The following is a 21,889-nucleotide window of genomic DNA, read 5'->3' as shown; positions in this document are numbered from 1 at the left end:
TAGTGAGGCCTTATCTAGACTATGCAGTTAAGTTCGGGGCTCCAGTTCATAGAAAGGATGTCCTGGAGTTGGAAAAAATTCAAAGAAGAGCAACGAAGCTAATAAGGTGCATGGAGAATCTAAGTTATGAGGAAAGATTAAAAGAACTAAACCTATTTAGCCTTGAAAATAGACGACTAAGGGGGGACATGATTAACTTATATAAATATATAAATGGCACATACAAAAAATATGGTGAAATCCTGTTCCATTTAAAACCCCCTCAAAAAACAAGGGGGCACTCCCTCCGTCTGGGAAAAAAAAGGTTCAACCTGCAGAGGCGACAAGCCTTCTTTACTGTGAGAACTGTGAATCTATGGAATAGTCTACCGCAGGAGCTGGTCACAGCAGGTACAGTAGATGGCCTTAAAAAGGCTTAGATAATTTCCTAGAACCAAAAAATATAAGCTCCTATGTGTAGACATTTTTTACTTCCCTTTTCCCATCCCTTGGCTTTAACTCACTTTATATGGACCTACTCACCATGTATCTATCTTAATAAGATCGTGTATAAAAGTTGTGTTTTAACGGCCTGTAAGTGAAAGGCTGGGTCACTGGTGGGGCTTCTCCCTTATAGTAAGTAAATACTGGTTTACCCCATGTAATAACAATTCTGTAACATCATTTCTTAGAACTCTGTATTGTGCTATTCCTCTATTATTCCTCCGAGAAGTTCACGACTAACATGAATATTGGGTGTTGCTGTTCCCCATCAAAGGGACAGGTCCCTACAGACTCACACTATTCAATCACTGCTGACTATATAGGGACAGGTCCCATTGACAAGGGGAATGGTAATGTCCAGTTGTCCATTTATTCATACAATTCCAGGAGGAACAGAACAATTCAAAGTCCTAAGAAATTACGCTCCAGAATTATGTTATGGGGAATGCAAGTATTTACTAATACGGACATGTGAGAATAGCTAACTGGTTTTCTTGAAGTAAAACAAATATTTGACTACTTTCAGATCAAGTGTATAAGCTAATTTTTTACATTATATTATTTTAGCACATGATTGTAAAGCATATTTGATTCCTCTTTAAAACTTTTTACGTAATTAAATTGACTGCAGGAAAATCTTAGTGCCTCTTAATGGGCTTAGTGTGATTTTTAATTAATTTCTCCTTCCATAAATTAATATTTATTGATAAAAATAAATGGAAGACTAAAGAGAAGATCATTAAAATAATAGATCTGGATGCTCCTAGTGGCAAAGGTCAAGAACTTAAAGGGAAATCCAATAAAAATGAGACCGTACATTGTAACACAAATTAAGTGTGTGTATGTGTGTATATATATATATATATATATGTGTGTGTGTATGTATATGCACATACAGGGGCGTAGCTAAAGGCTCATGGGCCCCGATGCAAAAGTTCTTATTGCGCCCCCCCGCAAACTTTTCATGGCCGACAGCCCACAGCTTTCAGTTGCATCGCTGGGTCTCTTAAGTGACCCAACAATGCAGCACTAGCAGCCAGGGATGTCACTAAGGTCTTAAAATGTCAGGGAAAATAGCCCCAATACATATGTCCCCCCCTCCCCAAGAAATTGTGTGTGTATAGGAGACAGCATATCTATAGCACTACGACCCTATAAACTATGGATAGGATTAGATACATTGGCTCAGCAGAAAGTATGACACATGATTGGATTAGATAAAGGGCCCAGCTCGCTGACATTGCAGCTCCAGCGCTGGACCCAGGAAAGGTAAGAATAATAATTGTTTTGCTTCTTAATGTGTTACTAATTATTTTTGTGCGTTTGAGTTATTTTACAGGTTCTGTCGTTGGACTGTCTGATTCAAGTACTTCAATGACGGCGTTTTTTTATTCAAAATAAAATGGTTAGCTGTGTGTTTTTTTTTTATTTGAATAAAATATTTTTTCTATTTTTTTAATTGTTATTACCACCTTAGTAATAACTGCTGGCTGATTGAAAGCGTCCATTACTAAGGAGGGGCTTAATGTTATGCCGGAGGCTAACACTAACCCCCATTATTAGCCCGGTACCCACCGCCACCAGGGGTACTGGGAAGAATCGGGTACGTACCTGTTCCCGACCATCTATATTGTTGGTTGGGCACTGGGGCGGCCGCAGGCTGGTAGTATTAGGCCGGGGAAGGCCTAAAACAGTGGCCCTTCCCACCCTGGTAATGCTAGGCTGCTGCTGTGTTGTATCTGGCTGGTTATGAAAATTGGGGGGGATCTTACATCGTTCTTTCCAATTATTGTTTTTTTATTTTTAAATGACGTGGGGTTTTCATAATAGCCAGATACAATAAAGCAGCAGGCCGCATTACCGAGGAGGCAAGGGCCGCTATTTTTGCCCTTTCCCAGCCTGATACCAGTCCGCGGCCGCCCCAGTATCCGACCTTCACTACAGATGGTCAAGTACAGGATGGTACTTGGCTCTTCCCGGCACCCCTGGTGTCAGTGAGTACCAGGGTAATAATGGGTGTTAGTGTTAGCCTCTGCACCAGCTAACACTAAGCCCCGCCTTAGTAATGGACGCTGTCAATCATCCGGCGGCCATTACTAAGGAAGTAATAAAGTTTAAATAAAACACAAAGACCTAGAAAAACACAAACCTCATTAACCATTTTATTGATCAGAAAAAAGGCAGTCATCGAAGTAGTCCTTGAATCCGACGTAGTTCAACAACCGAACCTGTAAAAAAACTACATGTGGTAGGCTTAGATACAGAGCCCATGTGTGAAGTTTTCACCTCAATAAGAGCTTTATTCTCGTCCGCGAACAAACAGGTGACATTTTGCACATGACAGTGAATATCTTACACAAAATACTAGTCTAATGCAGTTTTGCTTCATATAGCATATTTTGACACAACTGAAACTGGGATAAAGTTGAACTTCCATAAATTCCATCTGACTTAATTGAGAAATTTCAACTGTCCCAAATTTGTTGGCAAAACATATTTAACACTTTATAAACTAAAACATTTCCTGAGAAGTTCTGCATAACTGAGTGTATATTTTATTTCATTGCATCAAATAAGTATAAATTTAAAATAAAACTTTCATAACATTCCACCCTGTTGTAAATTTATCAAGAAATGTTCTATAAAATATCCAGGACAGGTACACTTCTTTTGAATCTCTTGGCATATTGTCTTTGTCACTGAGGTCTCAATTAAACTTTGGATCAATCCTCTTAGGCAAAATATCGCACAGCATCCACAAACAGTCAATATACTGGCAACAACGGCAATGGTCATGAGTACAGATGTTACAAGGCCAGTCCATTTTCCAAACTACCCCTCAATCCATGAGGTGAAGATGTCATTTATTCTGGAGTTTTCCTGCAAGCTCTTTGGACAGGGAATTGAGTCCTTCCATTTCCTTGGTAATACTGGCATCAGGAGCTGTATTATTGGAAATAAAAGTACAACAGAAGATACAAACATTTTGAAACACCCCCTTTTTCTGCTAGTAAAATATCCAGGGCCATTCTATTTTGCCATGTCATTAATGATATAGGTCCCAACTGATCTGCAATGTCCTTTATTGCATCTTTGGTAAAATGAACAAATCTCTGTTGATTGTGATAAATATAATTAATCCAGTCGACATTCTTATTTATCATAGACCACCAGAAAAGTACAGACTCGAAGCCTGATGCAATCTGATTTTGGGCCTTAAAGAGGCTCTGTCACCACATTATAAGTGCCCTATCTCCTACATAAGGAGATCGGCGCTATAATGTAGGTGACAGCAGTGCTTTTTATTTGAAAAAAAACTCTGTTTTCACCTCCTTTTATTAGCGATTTTAGATTTATGCTAATGAGTTGCTTAATGCCCAAGTGGGCGTGTTTTTACTTTAGACCAAGTGGGCGTTGTACAGAGGAGTGTATGACGCTGACCAATCACCATTATGCACTCCTCTCCATTCATTTAGTCAGCGCATAGGGATCCTTTTAGATCACTATCTGCGGTCTTATACTAACACATTAACGATACTGAAGTGTTTAGACAGTGAATAGACATTCCACGGGTTGTCTATTCACAATCCCTGAACTTCGTTACGGTTTCTGTGGTAGTTACAGCAGCGCAAGCGTAATCTCGTTGTAACCTGTCATTTACAGCGTAATCTCGCGAGATTACGCTTGCTCTGCTGTAAGTACCACAGAAACCGTAACGAAGTGCAGGGATTGTGAAAAGACATCCCGTGGAATGTCTATTCACTGTCTAAAAACTTCAGTATCGTTAATGTGTAAGTATAAGACAGCACATAGTGATCTAAAAGGTTCACTATGTGCTGAGGTAATGAATGGAGAGGAGTGCATGACGCTGATTGGTCAGCGTCATACACTCCTCTGTACAACGCCCACTTGGTCTAAAGTTAAAAAAAAGCCCACTTGGGCATTAAGAAACTCATTAGCATAAATCTAAAATCGCTAATAAAGTGGTGAAAATAGATCGTTTTTTTTTAAATAAAAATCACTGCTGTCCACCTTCGTTCTAGCGCCGATCTCCTTATGTAGGAGATAGGGCACTTATGTGGTGATAGAGCCTCTTTAAACTCATTTGGCACGCCACAGTGTACTCCTATTTCATCTATGTATATTTTATGGTTAAAGGGATAGATCGCTTATAGCGATTCAGATAGTCTCCAGGGCTTTTTCTCATTCTCTGAAACTCGGACTGAAAACAACCGGAATGGCATCAGAAGCTGAACCAGAGTACAGCCTCCCCGCCACTTGGCCTTCCTGTCTCCACATAGTCATCAGAGATCAGTCCTTGCCCTTGTCTGGTTGGTAAACCAGTTAGAGGAGTAATTACCATTTTCAGGCACAAAACTCTTCAGTGAGATTCCCTACTTTCTTACCTTGCCCATTCTTCACAAAGTAGGTGTAGTTGCCTGGTTAAAAGGGAGGGAATTCATCTCTCCCCACAGGTGGGTACAATAAAAAGAATGTCTTACATAATTTATCACCTGGATTATATGATGCATTATATAAAGATAGCACGCACTGCAGACCTTGTGGGTTCTCCTTATCTGATAACGTGAAAGGTATAGTAGCCAGATGTGGCCTAGCTTTTGATCTCATCCAGGCTAACTATTCATGTTTATCACTGTAACCTGTTTCTAATGCCAATTTATCTTCATAAATGAAGTTGGCCAGATAGACTTTGGAGGGTAGGTCTATCTTTGGAACTAAAAAACTTTCAGTTGCATCCTTTTTCTTAACTTCAATAAAAAAAAATGCCCTATAGCGTCAGTACCTGAAACACCAGTTCCTATAGCATATAGTCCCTTATCCTTTTTATTAGGGTATTTACATAGATAGTACAAATGTATTTATCTGAATAGCGCAGAAATCTATTTAATATGTTGCAGTCTTACCTTCCGTGAAATTAAAATATTTAACTCTCCAACCTAAGTCTTTAGGGAATCATACTCCCGACAATGCTTACTAGGGATTCCATACCTTAGGTTGACACACCTTGGACCCCTATAGGATACCTAGAATAACTAATAACATTTTACCCTGTCTCCTCCCAGGCTCTGGTCTCAAACTTCAGTGAAGAAAACATCCAGTCACTTCTAACAAATGACCACCCTTTGTTATCAGTCTTTTGTAGCCTAGTAGGATAGTGGCAATTCCCTTAGTGTATCTAAGTGGTACGTTCGGCTATCTTTACGGCCGTAGGTGTGGTAAGCAGAACCTGATATGGTCTTTCTCAACAAAAATAATATCCAATTTCCTGGCTTCACAGGTTCAGGTACAGGTACTGGTGCAGGGTCCCCTGGGATACAATTAGAGATAGAAACTTCCTTGTTGGTTAGCATTTTTGCCATATATTCAGCAAGTGTAAAATCAAACTCTTGATCCATCCTAGAGAATGGTTTTAACTGCGGTATTACAAATGGTCTACCCATTTGGTAAAGGCATCAATAATCACTAAACAAAATTTCTTCCCTTTGAGTTTCGCATGAGAACGAAGGTCAAAAATAACTAATTTTAATAACATACGAAATCAGCATTAATATACTTGTCTTAAAGAAACAATGTCTTTCTTATTCACTGCATAAGAACAAGATGGGGTCTCCAGACAAGGTGGCTGCTGCACAAAATGAATTAATTTAAACATTATTTTAATCACTTTCATTTTTCCCACCTTTTGTTTATGTGAGAACATTTTGTACCAAAGTCAGGTACTTAAAAGAGGGCTTATTCCCCTTACAGACTTTATTTTCTTCGCTTGCTCTATGGTCATACTTGTCCTGCATAATGCCACAAAGGTCTATACAGTGGCAACAGGTTGGGCCAACTACTTGGCAAATGCCCCCTTGGGCAGAATTCAAAACATCAAACACATAATCTGTAACCGTGTCCAATCTGTCGGCCACTTTTATGAGGATTCTTTACTGCTAAACCTACTAATATTGGCAATAATCCAAACTTCTCACGGTACATATTGGTCATAATTGTCGCACTGTCACTTACGGTCCTAATGGGACCTTTACCCCTGCAGATATAATAGGTTGTGGGCAGCATCTTTCTCAAACCTAAAGACACCCAGGTCACATAACCTCTGGGCTCTCATTGCCATGTACTTTTTACTTATGAGTGACAACAACCAGTGACCTTCACCTCATAACTCCACATAAAACACCAAGTTGTTATTCACAATACCGTGGCATGTTTACACGCATTATAATTATAAACCTCAGACAATAGGGTCTCAACTAAGAAAATAATACTATCACCAATCTCACGCCATAACCCCTCAGGTTTGGGTCCCATCAGTTCATTGATAAGTCCTGTACATCAAATCAAACAAACAATTAATCAAACACCTTTATATAAGAAGAACTTCTCTGTCCCTCTGGACAGGGCACCTAGAAAATGTAGTTACTGGGTACATTTTATGTCACACTTGTTACTCTTTTCAGTAGGATTTGTACCTTGATCTGAGCTGATTATCTGTAACATCTTCTACTCACAGAAATATTCACAGATCCCATATGTTTTATCTGACAAGTGTCTCAAACCAATTTTTTTCTTGCCTACTCTGAGATTCAAATTAACGCCCTTATAGATATTCCTAATATCTTAGGAAGCAAAAACAACTTCAATGAAATCCATACAAATGTTTTAGAATGGATATTGTGGACTTGGGAACTGTCCTCTTTTTGGTCTTACATTCCCCTGTGGATTATGTTTGGCGCATGTTAAACAAGTTAAACACATTTTTTTTTAGAGTAGTAAGTAAAGCCATATGCCATGAACACTTTAGATATGATCTCTACCACCCCCCCCCCCTGTTGAGACATGGTTTGTCCGATGGCTCAATATAACTGCACATCTGAATAAGTTGCTGGGTAGGATGTATTTGTTCTTACAAGATCCATCTACAAACAGTATGAGATCACTATTTAGTAGTGGAGTATCTTTAAGATCTGATCTTAGTAACACTCTTTCTGCTATGGAGGATAGGCAATCATGTGGTTCACCATCCTCCGCAGTAGACATCAAGGTCAAAGAATTTAAAGTGGTACATCTTTCCATCCTAAATAACACTAATGTGGCGGAAGCTCTTATAGCTTCTGCAGTGGCTACAACTGATTGAACACAGGGAGGTAAGGCTCTAGCTACTGGGTAGAGTTTTGAATGAGTAGTAAGCTAGAGGTCTATCCTTTCCACCATACTCCTGTGTTAGCACTGAAGTCCTATATCCATTTTTACAATCCTACAGTTTGAATAAAGGTTTTTTTTTTTGTTTTTTTTAAATCAGTTTATCCAAGCAATGAAGAGCCTACAAGAACCTGTTATATCTGAGAAAAAAAATATTTATCTTCATAAATCAAAGGCATCAATGGTCCTGTAATAGCAAGATAATTGGCTATCCAACTTCTCTAGAAGTTAGACATACCCAAAAAGGACAATCCTTTGTCTTTTTGTCAGAGGTTTCAGTGCTTGGAGTATTGCTGACTTTCTTCACTCATACAGATATTTACCTTCTTGGGTAATATGGTGTATGGAATGCCTGTGTGTTACCGAGGCTAGTAAATATATCCCCTAATACTTCTCCTGTGAAGTGGGTTCCTCTGTCACTCTCAATTACTTCAGAGACCCCCATATCGGCATACTACTTCCCTGAGTATTTTCCTAGCAGTGTTTCTAGCTATGTTTTTGGTCTCTGGCCATTCCTCAGGCCAATTTGAAAACACGTTCGTGCATACGAGGACATATTCATATACACCTACCTTGGGTAGCTGTATGTAGTACACCTGGAGTAGCTGGAAGGGGTGATCAGGACGAGGCGTGTGCTTACTGGGTGTTTTTGTCATTTTACCGGGGTTGTGTCTGATGCATGTCAGGCAACCCTCTACATGTCGAGCAGCCGCGTTCTGAAATCCAGGTGCAAACCAGTACATTGGTTTGCCTGCTGCAGTCAGAAAGCCTCTTGCTTGCTAAATTGTGCCATAATCATGTTCGACTCGAAAGGTGTACCTTGAGTCTGTATAGACGTTCACACTTTTACCTGTGCCCAACTTACATGCTTCTGCGAGTGCCATGAGTTCTGCCTCTTCGGCAGAGCTGCTGGAGGGCAGTGCATTTTTCAGCACTGTCTTACCTTCCTGGACTACTGCATACCCAGTGGTGAAATGTCCTGTCTGCTCATTCCAGTATATGGATCTGTCTACAAAATAGTGAACATCATAGTTAGTCAAAGGTACATCAGTGACACCTGGTAACCCTTGGGATTCAAATTGCATTAAACTGTGACAATCAGACTCATGTTCCATATTAAACAAGTCATTGTCATTTGCAAATTCGTACATTAAGTAAACTGCTGTATTTATAACTTTAAATCCTGATTTTACACAGCCAACTTTAATTACTTAAAAAGTCAGTCTATTTACACAACCTAGTACTTAATTTCAATGTTGTAGGACTTTTTACACACTAATTTTACTTTAATAACAATAATTTGAAATTCAAGTAATTCAGTATAAATATATATTGGCACATTCTTCTATAGTTCTGCTTTTCTGATCATTTTAACATTCTGTCAGAACTTTCTACCTTGTTCCCTTTTTTGAGATTCTTCCAACCGTCGTCTTACACAATCAAAGCCACACTTCTCTCTCCTGATTCTCATCACACTTTTCAATTTTCTTTCACTAAATTATAATATTCAATTACACTCATATTCCCTTTAAATCCAAATTTGCCACACCCTTATCATCATTTTACATTCACCACATCTAATTTGTGCATATACTTAACATCCCCTTCTAAAGGAATATTTGAATACTTTTTAACACAAACAACCGCATCCTGAACATTTTCCTGATATGTTACAAGCAGTGTCCTTTTGAAAGGAAATCTAATTTAGCAATTTCAGTATATGTCTCTATTTAATGGACACCTAAATGGGGCGTCTTTTAGGGATATATATAGTTTGCCTCCTTCTAGGTCCGTTAATAATGTGCCAATAGTTTTTTTTCTAGAGCAGGAGTCTTATGTATATTTAATCTAAACACTTTTAATATGGAAAGATTTGATTAACTTCGTTTCCTTTATCAATTATTTCGACTATTCTCCAACCTTCAGTAGAAATAACCAACATTAATCCAAACGGACACTCAATCTGGTGGGCCTTTGTCCTTTTCTAATATTTTTAAATATCTTAATCACAAATATAGTAAATAATAAAGACCAACCAAACGTAATGAAAAGCCTTCGGGACAATAGATGTTAATCCATTTTTTTTGCTACATGACAATTTGGCTTACTAATGTTCATTTATTCTATTATTTGATCTTGGTTCTATGATCTGACTCTAATTTGATCTCATTCAAAGAGTCTTGTAGAATTTTGATGGTCAGTTGGGAATATATCCTATTCTATATTTCTGTATACCTGGTATATCTTGACCACTAGGTACTTTCACCAAAGTTTCACAGTACACACACAACGCTCACACCAATATTTACAAGTATAATGTTGATCAGTCATATACTTTATGTTCCTGGGTGTTTTAACAGTATTTTTCCTACTGATTTGTCCTTGTAACAATTTTACACAGGACCATTCTTAATTGGACTCCCTTATACACAGAGGGTTTTATTTATTTAACCCTCATACATTCAATCTTCACAGTCAAGGAGTCTCATATATGTTTAATCTACAGGGTGGGCCATTTATATGGATACACCTAAATAAAATGAAATGGTTGATATTAACTTCCTGTTTGTGGCACATTAGTATATGGGAGGGGGGAAACTTTTCAAGCTGGGTGTTGACCTAGGCGGCCATTTTGAAGTCGGTCATTTTGTATCCAACTTTAGTTTTTTCAATGGGAAGATGGTCATGTGAAAAACAATGGTGTGCTTGGTTTTAACGTTACTTTATTCTTTCATGAGTTATTTACAAGTTTCTGACCACTTATAAAATGTGTTCAAAGTGCTGCCCATTGTGTTGGATTGTCAATGCAACCCTCTTCTCCCACTCTTCACACACTGATAGCAACACCACAGAAGAAATGCTAGCACAGGCTTCCAGTATCCGTAGTTTCAGTTGCTGCACATCTCGTATCTTTACAGCATAGACAATTGCCTTCAGATGACCCCAAAGATAAAAGTCTAAGGGGGTCAGATCGGGAGGCATTTCTTCTGCGGTGTTATCAGTGTGTGAAGAGTGGGAGAAGAGGGTTGCATTGACAATCCAACACAATGGGAAGCACTTTGAACACATTTTATAAGTGGTCAGAAACTTGTAAATAACTAATGAAAGAATAAAGTAACGTTAAAACTAAGCACACCATTGTTTTTCTTGTGAAATTCTTGATAAGTTTGATGTGTCACATGACCCTCTTCCCATTGAAAAAACTAAAGTTGGATACAAAATGACCGACTTCAAAATGGCAGCCATGGTCAACACCCAGCTTGAAAAGTTTCCCCCCTCCCATATACTAATGTGCCACAAACAGGAAGTTAATATCCCCAACCATTCCCATTTTATTTGGGTGTATCCATATAAATGGCCCACCCTGTATAACAACCATTTCTTTCAATTTCACCAATGAAATACTTGATTACCTTAAAACTTCTGGTGTCAGGTGCGTCCAGAGACAATAAGAGGCTGGTCAAACCAGCAGCAGATGTCCTGGATGTATCTCTACACCACAGTTTGAAAGACTATATCTTTAACTTTTGGATTTAGTTTATCTCAATCATTCAATACTTTTAGTCACAATCTTAAACTTTATAAAACAAATAATCCTAATACTCTATAACAAATAATCCTAATACTCTATAAGAGATCCTCCAAATCCCCAAGTACTTTATCTTTTACGTGCTGCACAGAGTTATTGATTACCTGAAGCCTTCTCACATAGGCTATGGACTACTAACCTCGAGAACCGTTATTCCCAGGTTTTTATATTAAGACCTGTGCTTAATATAACTAAGACCCAGTCTTAGTACCTAAGATCTAACTTAGGTTTTTATCACATAACCTTATAACATCTAAATATGAAAAATAATAAAAACCTATATATACAAAATTATATTACCGTTATTCAGTGAAAACTCGAATCCTCAATTCTCCTTACTATGTTCTTTTAAAAACTGTCACTCCACCTCGTCCCTCCGTCTGACTGGCCTCTCTTTTAACGGTAATTCAACCGGAGGTCTTTGAATTAAGTGAGTATAGTGATGACTCACCCCGTGCCGGTGTACAGTCCTCGGGTGGACGAGGGTCTGGAGATATTAGTTTCCTGCTGCGAAGGACCAAGATGTTAGAAGAATTTTCCATACTTCTCTAGAATGATTCAAGTTTTCACCTCAATAAGAGCTTTATTCTCGCCCGTGAGGAGACGAATGTCTGCCTTCATTACATAAGCTCTGGCTTATATAGACTTTAACCACATACAGGTGACATTTTGCACATGACAGCGAATATCTTACACAAAATACTAGTCTTAATGCAGTTTTGCTTCATATAGCATATTTTGACAACTGAAACTGGGATAAAGTTGAACTTCCCTAAATTCCATCTGACTTTATTGAAAAATTTCAACTGTCCCAAATTTGTCAGCAAAACATATTTAACACTTTATAAACTAAAACTTTTACTGAGAAGTTGTGCATAACTGAGTATATTTAATTTCATTGCATCAAATAAGTATAAATTTAAAATAAAACATTCATAACATGTAGATATATATATACAGACACACATACATTTTATATATATATATATATATATATATATATATATATATATATATATATATATATATATACACACTACCCTTCAAAGGTTTAGGGTCACTTAGAAATTTTCTTATTTTTGCAAGAAAAGCACAGTTTTTTTCAATGAAGACAGCATTAAAGTAATCAGAAATACACTCTATACATTGTTAATGTGCTAAATGACTATACTAGCTGCAAACGTCTGGTTTTTAATGCAATATCTACATAGGTGTATAGAGGCCCATTTCCAGCAACCATCACTCCAGTGTTCTAATGGTACATTGTGTTTGCTAACCGTGTTAGAAGGCTAATGGATGATTATAAAACACTTGAAAACCCTTGTGCAATTATGTTAGCACCGCTGTAAACAATTTTGCTGTTTAGATGAGCTATAAAACTGACCTTCCTTTGAGCTAGTTGAGAATCTGGAGCCTTACATTTGTGGGTTCGATTAAACTCTCAAAATGGCTAGTAAAAGAGAGCTTTCATGTGAAACTCGACAGTCTATTCTTGTTCTTAGAAATGAAGGCTATTCCATGCGAGAAATTGCCAAGAAACTGAAGATTTCCTACAACGGTGTGTACTACTCTCTTCAGAGGACAGCACACACAGGCTCTAACCAGAGTAGAAAGAGAAGTGGGAGGCCCCGCTGCACAACTGAGCAACAAGACAAGTACATTAGAGTCTCTAGTTTGAGAAATAGACGCGTCACAGGTTCTCAACTGGCAGCTTCATTAAATAGTACCTGCAAAACGCCAGTGTCAACGTTTACAGTGAAGAGGCGACTCCGGGATGCTGGCCTTCAGGGCAGAGTGGCAAAGAAAAAGCCATATCTGAGACTTGCTAATAAAAGGAAAAGATTAATATGGGCAAAAGTACACAAACCTTGGACAGCGGAAGATTGTAAAAAAGTGTTATGGACAGACGAATGGAAGTTTGAGGTGTTTGGATCACACAGAAGAACATTTGTGAGACGCAGAACAACTGAAAAGATGCTGGAAGAGTGCCTGACGCCATCTGTCAAGCATGGTGGAGGTAATGTGATGGTCTGGGGTTGCTTTGGTGCTGGTAAATTGGGAGATTTGTACAAGGTAAAAGGGATTTTGAATAAGGAAGGCTATCCCTCCATTTTGGGAGCAGCTTGACCGTATAGTACGAAAGAAGTGCCCATCAAGCCAATCCAACTTCTAGTGTAGAATAGGGGCTTCTGGAAGCATGGGGTGAAATTTCTCCCGATTTACCTTAGCAAATTAACAGCTAGAATGCCAAAGCTGTAATTTATGCAAATGGAGCATTCTTTGACGAAAGCAAAGTTTGAAGGAGAAAATTATTATTTGAAATAAAAATCATTATTTCTAACCTTGTCAATGTCTTGACTATATTTTCTAGTCATTTTGCAACTCATTTGATAAATATAAGTGTGAGTTTTCATGGAAAACACAAAATTGTCTGGGTGACCCCAAACTTTTGAACGGTTGTGAGTGTGTGTGTGTGTGTGTGTGTGTGTATGTGTATGTGTATGTGTATATATATATATATATATATATACATACAGACACATACTAGTCCTTCTCAATGAATTAGAATATCATCAAAAAGTTAATTTATTTCACTAATTCAATTCAAAAAGTGAAACCTATATTAGTCATTACACACAGTGATCTATTTCCAGCAATTTTTTCTTTTAATGTTGATTATTATGGCTAACCGTTAATGAAAACCCAAAATTTTGTGTCTCAGAAAATTAGAATATTATATAAGCCCAATTTCAAAAATAATACCGAAATGTTAGCCTACTGAAAAGTATGTACAGTATATGCACTCAATAGTCGGGGCTTCTTTTTCATGAATTACTGCATCAATGTGGCGTGTCATGGAGGCGATCAGCCTGTGGCACTGCCCAGGTTGCTTTGATAGTGGCCTTCAGCTCGTCTGCATTGTTGGGTCTGGGGTCTCATCTTCTTCTTGACAATACCCCATAGATTCTCTATGGGGTTTAGGTCAGGCGATTTTGCTGGCAAATCAAGCGCAGTGGCACTGCGGTTATTAAACAAGGTACATTTGGCAGTGTGGGCAGGTGCCAAGTCCTGCTGGAAAATGAAATCGGCATCTCCATAAAGCTTGTCAGCAGAGGGAAGCATGAAGTTCTGTAAAATTTCCTGGTAGACGGTGGCGTTGACTCTGGACTTGATATAACAGTGGACCAACACCAGCAGATGACATGGCGGCCCCAAACCACCACGAACTGTGAAAACTTCACACTGGGCAAGCAACTTGGATTTATGTCTCTCCACTCTTCCTCCAGATTCTGGGACCTTGATTTCCCAATGAAATGCAAAATTTACTTTCATCTGAAAACAGGACTTTGGACACTGATAAACGGTGTTGGTCTACTGTGTTATATCAAGTCCAGTTTCAGTGCAGCCGTCTACAAGGAAATTTTACAGCACTTCATGCTTCCCTCTGCTGACAAGCTTTATGGAGATGCTGATTTAATTTTCCAGGACTTGGCACCTGCCCACACTTCCAAAAGTACCAATACCTGATTTAATAACCTGGCTGATCGCCTCCATGCCTCGCCACATTGATGCAGTAATTTATGCAAAAGTAGCCCCGACCAAGTACTGCGTGAATATACTGTACATACTTTTTAGTAGGCCAACATTTCGGTATTAACAATAATTTTTGAAATTGGGCTTACACCACATTCCAAATTATTATGCAAATGTTATTTTTCGCTGATTTTCCTCAATAGCCGATGCAAATGACAGTCAGTATAATCTTCAAGCCATCAACCGTTGGAGTATAATGCAAATTTTATTGAACAAATTTCCTAATGATAACAGATTTTTTTTTTAGAAGTACACAGAGATCAAAACATTTTAAAGGTTGTAAAGAGAACTAAAACGGTAATTTGTTGAATTTGCAGCATCAGGAGGTCATATTTACAGAAATCAAAAGCTCTTTCAATAAAAAAAAACTTAGCAGGCCAAGTTACATGTTAACATAGGACCCCTACTTTGATATCACCTTCACAATTCTTGCATTCATTGAATTTGTGAGAATTTGGACAGTTTCTGCTTGAATATCTTTGCAGGATGTCAGAATAGCCTCCCAGAGCTTCTGTTTTGATGTGAACTGCCTCCCACCCTCATAGATATTTTGCTTGAGGATGCTCCAAAGGTTCACAATAGGGTTGAGGTCAAGGGGAACATGGGGGCCACACCATGAGTTTCTCTCCTTTTTATGCCCATAGCAGCAATGACACAGAGGTATACTTTGCAGCATGAGATGGTGCATTGACATGCATGAAGATAAATTTGCTACGGAAGTCACGGTTCTTTTTTTTTGTACCACGGAAGAAAGTGGTCAGTCATAAACTCTACGTAATTTGCAGAGGTCATTTTCACACCGTCAGGGACCCTAAAGGGGCCTACCAGCTCTCTCCCCATGATTCCAGCCCAAAACATGACTCCGCCACCTCATTACTGACGTTGCTGCCTTGTTGGGACATGGTGGCCATTCACCAACCATCCACTACTCCATCCATCTGGACCATCCAGGGTTGCACGGCACTCATCAGTAAACAACACGGTTTGAAAATTAGTCTTCATGTATTTCTGAGCCCACTGCAACCGTTTCTGCTTGTGAGCATTGTTTAGGGGTGGCCGAATAATAGCTTTATGCACCCTTGCAAACCTCTGGAGGATCCTACACCTTGAGGTTCGCGCGACACCAGAGGCACCAGCGGCTTCAAATACCTGTTTGCTGCTTTGCATTTTAGCAGCTGCTCTCCTAATCCTATTAATTTGTCTGGCAGAAACCTTCCTCATTATGCCTTTATCTGAACAAACCCGTCTGTGCTCTGAATCAGCCACAAATCTTTTCACAGTACGATGATCACGCTTACGTTTTCTTGAAATATCCAATGTTTTCATACCTTGTCCAAGGTATTGCACTATTTCACGCTATTCGGCAGCAGAGAGATCCTTTTTCTTTCCCATATTGCTTGAAACCTGTGGCCTGCTTAATAATGTGGAACGTCCTTCTTGAGTAGTTTTCCTTTGATTGGGTGGGCACACCTGGCAAACTAATTATCACAGGTGTCTGAGATTGATTACAATGATCCAAAGAGCCCTAAGACACAATACCATCCAGGAGTTTAATTGAAAAACTAATAATCAAATGTTTGACACTTAAATCCAATGTGCATAATAATTTGGAACACGGTGTATATAATATTCTAATTTTCCGAGACACAAAATTTTGGGTTTTCATTAACAGCCATAATCATCAATATTAACAGGTTCCCGACCGCTGGCCGTATTTATACGGCCAGCGGTCAGGGTCTCTAAAGTCCGCCGTATAGACTATTTACGGCGGCACTTCAGAGACTGTGCACGCGCGATCGCGTGCACACAGTTCTGTGCCCTGGCTGTTGCTAACAGCCATGGGCACTGGGCAGAATGTCAGGGGTCAATCTTTTGGCCCCTGAACATGTGATTGCTGTGACAACCAATCACAGCGATCACATGCATTTCTGCATAGAAAACAGTGTGCACGCGATCGCGTGCACACAGCCCTGTGCCCACGCTGTTACCAACAGCTCTGGGCACTGGGCAGAGTATCAGGGACCAATCTGATGGTCCATGAACATGTGGTCGCTGTGAAAACCTATCACAGCGACCACATTTGTTTTATTTTGACTTTTCTGGCAGTAAATCTCCTGCCTCTTGTCTTCTCCTCAAACATTGTTTCAGTTTGAGGAGAAGAAGAGACTCGGGAGAATTGCTGCCAGAAGATTACAGTTACAGTTACACAAAAAATACAGTTACACTCTAAAACATTCTCTGTATAGATAGATTTCTATCTATCTATACAATCTATCTATCCATCTATCTTTTTTTCTATATATCTACCTTTCTATCTTTTATTCTATTAGAATAGGCAGGTAGGGAGTATATAATTATATATATCCACATATATATAATATATATAGCAATAGCGGTTTATTTTTTTGTTAGCGGTAGTGTAGATATATATAGCAGTTTGTGTGTTTTATATAAAAAAAAAAACAACAATTTGTTTAGTTAGTGTTAGTGTTAGTTACGTTATGGCGAGGAAGTTGTTTAGCGCCGAGGAGGCATACGCCATGCTGTGGTCTTAGTCAGAGACCACATCAGAGATGGCGTCCGAGATGGAACCTGTTTTAGGTAGTGACGATGACAGCGTCACTTCAGGTTCATCTTCAGGGGACGTTGTCCCTGATGCAGTTGAAACTGCAGAACTTGAAAGCGCAGGGCCAAGTCCAGGCTCTTGTATGGGCACCTGCCCCATCTTTTGGGCCTGGAATCCACGGATTTACTGCCACTCCTGGCATAACCGTGGACAATACAAATTTTGTCCAAATGGATTACTTCCATTTATTTATAACGGACGACATCCTAAATCAGATTGTCCACGAAACAAATTTATATGCCACTCAATATATAAGGCAGAAACCTTCATCCACCCATGCCAGAGATTGGACGCCCACCAATTTGCTGGAATTAAAAAAAAATTTGGGGCTCACCCTAAATATGGGTATTGTCAAAAAGCCCTCCATTAGGTCTTACTGGTCAACAAGACCAAGCCACCCCAGTATATTCTGCAGTAATGCCCAGGTCTCGTTATGAGACAATAATGAGGTTCCTCCACTTCAATGACAACGCACAGGCCCCCCCAAGTACCGATGCAAACCGGGATCGGTTGTTCAAAATAAGACCGCTAATAAATTCCCTGAATAATTTATTTCTGCAACTCTACACCCCTGAGCAGAATGTAAGTGTGGACGAATCCCTACTCAACTGTCATGGCAGACTTAGCTTTCGCCAATATCTACCTTCAAAAAGGGCAAGATATGGCGTTAAGCTCTACAAATTGTGTGAAAGCGGGTCAGGATATACCACCGCCTTCAGAATTTATGAAGGGCGGGACCGCACAATAAATGTTCCTGGATGCCCCCCTGATCTTTCCACCAGCAGTAAGATCGTGTGGGAGATAATGCAGCCTCTGCTTCACAAGGGGTACCACCTGTGCTGTGATTTTTATTCGAGTGTGCCCCTGTTTAGGCATTTGCATGCTGCAAGGACTGGGGCATGTGGTACCATGCACAAAAACAGAATTGGTTTTCCACAGCAATTAGTGGGGAAGCGCATGGTAAAGGGGGACTCCTGTGCTTATGCATCTGAAGAATTGCTGGCGGTCAAGTTCAGGGATCGCAAAGATGTGTATGTGCTAAGCACGATTCATACCGCAGGAACAGTGGCAGTGAGGGAAAGGGGGGCAACATCGGACAAGCACAAACCAGTGAGCGTGTCCGAATATAACAAGTACATGGGGGGGGGGGTGGATTTAAGCGACCAGGTTTTACAGCCCTATTTAGTAAAACGCAAAACTAAAACCTGGTACAAAAAAGTGGCCATTTATTTGTTACAGGTGGCCATCCACAACTCATTTGTGCTCTACAAAAAAAACAGAGGCAGAGACACATACCTGGATTTCCAGGAAAAAATTATTGAAGGCCTCATTTTTGATGTTCAGGACACCCGAGAATGTCCCCAGTCTGAGGATGTCACGCGACTGACTGAAAGACACTTCATCAGTCGGATTCCCCCAACACCAACCAGAAGCAACCCTCAGAAAAAGTGCCGCGTCTGCAGAAAAGACGGGCACCGCAAAGATTCCCGATATTTCTGTCCCTCATGTCCCTCACAACCAGGCCTGTGCATTGAGCCATGTTTTAAAAAATACCACACTGTTCTGAATTATTAGATTTTAGTTAATTTGTTGAAAATATATTTGCCCTACATTACGTTTTTATTTTTCCCCTGATTTTACTCCAAGGGTGAGGGAGGGAATGGGTGGGTGGGGGGTGGATGTCATGTTTGCATATTCTCTAAAGTTCATCTGCTGGAGAGCTCCATTTGCATAAACCTGCAATTTCTTATTTTAGAAAACCCAAAAAAATAAATTCCCATTATACCCCTAGATGAATATTTTGGGATTTCTGCTTCAAGAGCAGATATTTTGGAAGTGTTATAGAAACTCTGTTGAGTTTTGTAAAACCAGCTTTGAAAAAAGCGATTTGTGAAATAAGCTTCTTCTATCGTCCGCCCTCCTACTTCTCTATGTGATAAATAAGACACACATATTTGGTATCCCCATGCTCAGGAGAAGTGGAAGAATGTGAAAGGAGATTAATTTTGGCCGTGGTCTATGCCATGAGTGAAAAATGCTGGTATAAACTGACGCATTTGCTAAAAAATTGCTAATTTTATTTTGATCCATCTTATTCAAGAAACTTTCAGAAGAAAACTGGACTGTCTAAAAATATGATAAACCCCTTGAAGAAAACCTTGTGGGGTCTACTTGCGAGAATGAAGTGATTTATGGGGTGATTCTAATCTTTCAGCAGCATTAGGCCCCCCAGAAAACAGTATGCGGCTATAAAATCAAGTGCAGAATTCCTGGACCGAAAAGGCCAAAAAGCCTCCTTTTATGCCAAGCCCTGGCACATGCCCGTGAATAAAGCACACATATTTGGTATCCCCATGCACAGGAGAAGTGGAAGAATGTGAAATGCGATGAATTTTGTCCGTGGTCCATACCGTGTGTGAAAAATGCTAGCATAAACTGGCGCAATTGCTAAATTCTTGCATTTTTTTCCAATTTTGCCCACTTTAGAGAAAAAAATAAAAATGATATATACTGACAAATGCCACTAAAACAAAAAGCTATCTGTCCTTTAAAAAGAGTTTAAAATTCAAAGATGAACTTTATTCACCTGCTGAGTTATAGTCATCTAAAGAAGCGCATAGCAAAATTGTGAAATTTGCTCTGGTCATTTAGCTGTAAAACAGCCTAGTCCTTAACCGGTTAAAAGAAAAAAAAAATCTGGAAATAGATCATTCTGTATGTAATGAATCTATATATTATAAGTGTTTCACCTTTTTGAATTGAATTACTGAAATAAATTTACTTTTTGATATTTAATTCATTGAGAAGGACTAGTGTGTGTGTGTGTGTGTATGTATGTATATATATATATATATATATATATATATATATATATATATAATTTCATAGTGATAAATTAATAAAGAAAATTAAGTCAATGTACGTGTTCACTTTTTGGTAATAAGTTAAATTAACATTCACTCTTGAAGATAGTCGGACTGCCAGAAAAGTTTGTGTACATGTCAATAATATTCAGAAATGGAACCTTGTCTGAAACTACGCTTCAAGATTCAACAAGAAAAGTGTCATCATATTTGTTAATTTTGCCATATTAAAAACTTTCTATATCCAAAGCAGAAAAAAAATTGGGATGTACCTGCAAGAGTATAATATCATGTGAAATTAAACTATGTAAAATCTGGCACTCAAATAGTAATTCCACTCGAAATAATTTTATTCTTTATTACAATCCACAGACCATGTAACGTTTCGGTCAATTTGTTTACCTCTCTCAAACAATCTGTTAAAATATCAAAAACAACATATATCTAAAAATGAAATACAAATAAAGACAGATGTCCTAATGTTCTTCATAATTTTAAAGCAGCCCTACAAATAATTTTGTTCCAAGTAAATATAACCACTTGCTGAATAAGCCTATAATAATTTGCCTATATTCCCATAGTTTAATTCACATTGAAAATATCCAATTATATACAATACAAATCTATGATTTCCACATGTGTATTAAAAGAAAAAATAATAATGCAGAGCATCTCTCCTATTCAACAAAATAAAACGCTAAGGCAGGGGCGTAGCTAGGGGTGGCAGGCGGGGCATGTTCCCCAGGCGCAACTAAGAGGGAAGGTGGGGGGACGCCAGGAGCGCACCGTCCATGATGCCAGCCTGCTGCCTCTCTGCGGCGCCGCCACTGAAACCAGCCGCCACCACCCCCTCCTGTACTGTAGGCCATGAACGGCCGGGAATCTGATTGAGGTGAGTTTGTAATTTTTTTTATCCTAATAAAAATGTAAGTGACATTATCTACAGGGGGGCTCTATCTACAGAGGGCAGGCTCTATCTTCAGGGGGGGGGGGGCTATATACAGAGGTCAGCTCTATCTACACGGGCGCTGTATACAAGGGTGGGCTACATGTGGAGCACTATAGGGGGAGCTATATGTGAGGCACTATAAACGGCTATATGTGCAGCACTATTTATAGGGTGAGATATATGTAGGCCACTATCTACAGGTGCGGGCTATATGTTGGACACCATATACAGGGGTGGGCTATATCTACAGGGGGGCTATATACAGGGGTAGGCTGTATATGGAGCACTATAGGGGGAGCTATATGTGACATCTCATTGATAGGGAAAACAAACCTTTGCGAGGGGGAAGGAGATGTCGGGAAAGAGGTTGGGGGGGGGCGCCAAACTGAATCTTTGCCCCGGGTGCTGGAGAAGCTAGCTATGCCTCTGGTTAAGGCCAAAGCTGAGCGAGGATCTCTGTTACAAGACATCAATACATCAATAGAAGATGAGACCTTACCTTCAGTGGTACGGTCACGTGATCAGCGTATGATGTGATGACATTATCAATGTCAATCCAGTCA

At 39.3% G+C, this 21,889-nt stretch overlaps 1 long non-coding RNA gene across 1 annotated transcript; it reads right to left on the bottom strand.

Moving 5' to 3' along the window:
- Window positions 1-2,869: 2,869 nt before the first annotated feature.
- On the bottom strand, window positions 2,870-20,785 carry LOC142660252 (uncharacterized). Its single transcript, XR_012850439.1, has 4 exons — window positions 20,650-20,785; window positions 11,594-11,800; window positions 8,648-8,713; window positions 2,870-3,426 (listed from the first exon to the last, which is right to left on the bottom strand). It is a non-coding gene; the product is annotated as an uncharacterized LOC142660252 (long non-coding RNA).
- Between the last annotated feature and the right edge of the window lie 1,104 nt (window positions 20,786-21,889).

Source organism: Rhinoderma darwinii, chromosome 9 (assembly GCF_050947455.1).
Source record: "Rhinoderma darwinii isolate aRhiDar2 chromosome 9, aRhiDar2.hap1, whole genome shotgun sequence".
NCBI classification, from domain to species: Eukaryota; Metazoa; Chordata; class Amphibia; order Anura; family Rhinodermatidae; genus Rhinoderma; species Rhinoderma darwinii.
The sequence above is the reverse complement of the archived record's forward strand: the minus strand, read 5'-3'. Positions and strand labels throughout refer to the sequence as shown.